The following is a 3,220-nucleotide window of genomic DNA, read 5'->3' on the forward strand; positions in this document are numbered from 1 at the left end:
CCCTGCTGTTCTCCTCCTCAGGTGTTACTATAATGTTGCACAAGTCTGATTTTCTTCTGAATAATTTGGGAGAACCACCACACCACTTTGACCACCAAAAATATCCTTAGGGACAGAAGGGAAATTAGTAGGGATAAGTCAAGCGGTAAATTCTAACCAGGGCTCCTACATAAATATTCAAGTAGAAACTGAACAAAGTTTATTTAAATAAAACACCAGAGAAATGGCAGATGGCAGACCTAAGGAGGTGGTTTTGGAGAGAGAAAGGCCAAGCCTGTGAGAGGAAATAAATGTAGTAAAGCAAGATCCCACTGGGCCTTTGGTATTCAACTGGTCTTCTTCCAGGCATTTTGTCTCCTTCCAGTTTTCCAGTATTTCATTAGATTGTCCTGGTTTAAAGATTATTAAGTATAATCCAACACATCCACTGAATTGATGGAAGGGTGAAGGGCCAAGTATGCTAGCTTTGCTATTAAAGAAATCACCACAAGTTCAGGGTTCAATAATTAAATTTATTCATCCCCCAGAGGTAGAATTAAGTCCCAACTTATACATTACCAGGTATTACCACATATTTCTGGCATGGATTAACATTTTCAGCTCTCTAGTGACTACCTTAGAGACATTGGCTGTTAGAGCTAGATAGGACTTAGGAGAATAACCACGTCTTACTATTTTGTTTGTTTGTTTGTTTTGGAGAAGTCTTTGCTATAGGGTGTGTGTGATCACGGAAAGACAGAGAGAGACAGAGAAACAGAAAGGGAGAAATCACCCCCCAGGGGGATGGCCACGCCGCAACCCCTTCTCCTCCATTCTCCTCTCAAGATCTTGGGCACACACACACACATGCACCTGGAATGAGTTTAAGCTACTGGGTCCGGGACTTGAATCACAGGTGACTACATGGGAATCCAGCGACATAGTCATTACGCCAACTGCTGGTCCCACTTTTTTTCTTTTAACTTGTCAGAGGGCACATGCACTTGCCATGTAAGGGAGAGAGACAGAGAGAGAGGAGAGACAGGGAACATACGTACACAGCCCCATGGTGACAACCACATCATAATCCCTCTGCTTCATCCCTCCTTGCAGGATTCTGGGCACACATGCACACATGCACACATGCACACATGCATACGTGCCTGGCATGGTTCCCAACCACCCCATTGGCCTTAGCCACCACACCACCAGCTGGCCCCAAATCTGCTTTTAACAAATGAATAACTTGAAGAAACTTGTTTCTATATACATAACTAGACAGGAAATAAAGTTTGAGGTACTGATCTTTGAGTTAAAAAAAAGAAGCACTAAGAAGTGTATACAGTATGCTATAACTTGTATATAAGGGGGTTTGAAAGAATATGGGGAAAATGAGAAAAATTGTTACTCCAAAGACAAGGGATTTCCGATCATGGAGAACAGAAGTAGGAGACAAATTTACCTTATTCTGATACCTTTTGCTATTCATTAACAGTTTACATATCTGTCACCCCTACTAAAAGGGTATGAGATTCCTTGAAGATAGAGCCCATTGACCATATTATAGTCAACTTTGTAATCCTTGGACATGCCTAGCATGGTCTTTGGCAAAAATTCAAATTATTGTTGCGTGTTTATGGCAAATGTTCTTTTCCACCTAAAATAAACTTGGTTATTATGAATATAAGTCAATATTAATCTTGTGGCCCTTTCCAAATGGTCTGTAAAAATTATTCTTAGGAGGACAGAAAATAACAGCTTTCTATCTTGTCCCATTTTGCCAGTACCTACGTTATTATTAAGAGTCTACTTAAAATAAACAGTTCTCGAGACTACTCTGATTTATGAAATGGAGGAACGTTTATAAATCATTTTGCTGACAAATGTTTCTTCATTTTTTTTACCTAGAGGAGGAAGAAATGATTAGTTAGTATATTTACAAAAATTGTAAAGCAGTGAATTTCATGGTAGAGATTCACATTAAATATTTTCTTAGGTGCTTTTTATTAATCAGTCACTTTGGCATTACTCTTGAACTTGAATAGGCTGTCACAACATGCACATTTTCTAGGAAGAGGAGAACTCTGATCCAGAATTTTAAAAGGCAGACTCAAAGAAAATAAATTCTAATAAGAAAAGGAATTAAATTACTGATATAGAGACTTTCTTCAAAGTTTTCCTAAAGATTGCATTAGAGATTGTGAGAAACGAACCTCTCTCTCCAGCATTTTGATGCCACATCCTTTAGGATTAAGATTCTCATCAAGTCCCTTAGTAAGATGTGCAAATGCAGCAGGTGTGTGCCCAGTGTTGGTACCACTGCCCACAGCCGCCGGGTGGGACTGAACGGAGCTCAGCGTGCACCACACCTGCCCCCTAGTGTGCATTTGCCAGCACTGCACTGCCCTGGGCTTTGGTCTTCAGCCTGAAGCGTTTCCAGACAGAGGTCTTTTCAAGCTGTTTTTTCATAAACAGATAAGCCCCAATTATATTTATTCTGTTAACTGCTACTTTGCAAGGAGTGCTATTAAAGGGAATAGAAACAGTTTATTCTTGTGAGTAGTTAAACATCTCTCCCTATCGTATTTGTACAACTGATTAGCCTTGTAAACTCTTTCATAAGAGTACAAAGAAAAACTTTAATGGACGTCAGGTCCGATTAGCCAAATTCTAAACAAATTACTTCAGAGTATTTAAATAGAAGAAAGAATGCATAATTACAAGAGTAATTTCTTAAATGACATTTTGGTGCTATCACATAAAGCACCTTCTCTCCAATTCAGAAGACTTAGGCGGTTTTTCACTGATTTGCTCTTTGCATTTATTTCACATTTACATTTACATTTCTCCAAACAGCCCAAAAGGCATCTGACCAAAAGTCTTGGCCTTTGGCATGCAGCCTATAAACTACCAACTGCTTTCATTCAGAATAGAATTTCGGCACTCATTAACAAAGCCTAGATTGCCACCAGTGTGTCTCCTTTTAGCAGAATCTATTCTTTCAGATTAGGTTTCATGCAACAGAACGTCCCAAATAACAATGGCTTCAAGAAAATAGAACTTCTTTTCTCTCTTGGGTAAACAAATTCCAAATTTAAGGATTGGAACAGTGCCTCCATCATCAATCAGGGTGAAGGTTTCTTCTGCCTTACTGCCCTGTCATGCTCCATGCATGGCTTTGACCTGCAGATCCAAGGTGTCTGGTCCATCTCCAGGCAACGTATCAGCATTCCAATCAGCA

At 39.6% G+C, this 3,220-nt stretch overlaps 1 protein-coding gene across 4 annotated transcripts in view; it reads left to right on the forward strand.

Annotated features, from left to right (window-relative positions):
* COL8A1 (collagen type VIII alpha 1 chain) overlaps positions 1-3,220 on the forward strand; it is a 165,298-nt gene that overhangs the window by 154,542 nt on the left and 7,536 nt on the right. The window lies entirely within an intron of this gene.

The sequence above is a fragment of the Tupaia chinensis genome, unplaced genomic scaffold (assembly GCF_000334495.1).
Source record: "Tupaia chinensis unplaced genomic scaffold, TupChi_1.0 Scaffold000100_1, whole genome shotgun sequence".
Classification (NCBI taxonomy): Eukaryota; Metazoa; Chordata; class Mammalia; order Scandentia; family Tupaiidae; genus Tupaia; species Tupaia belangeri.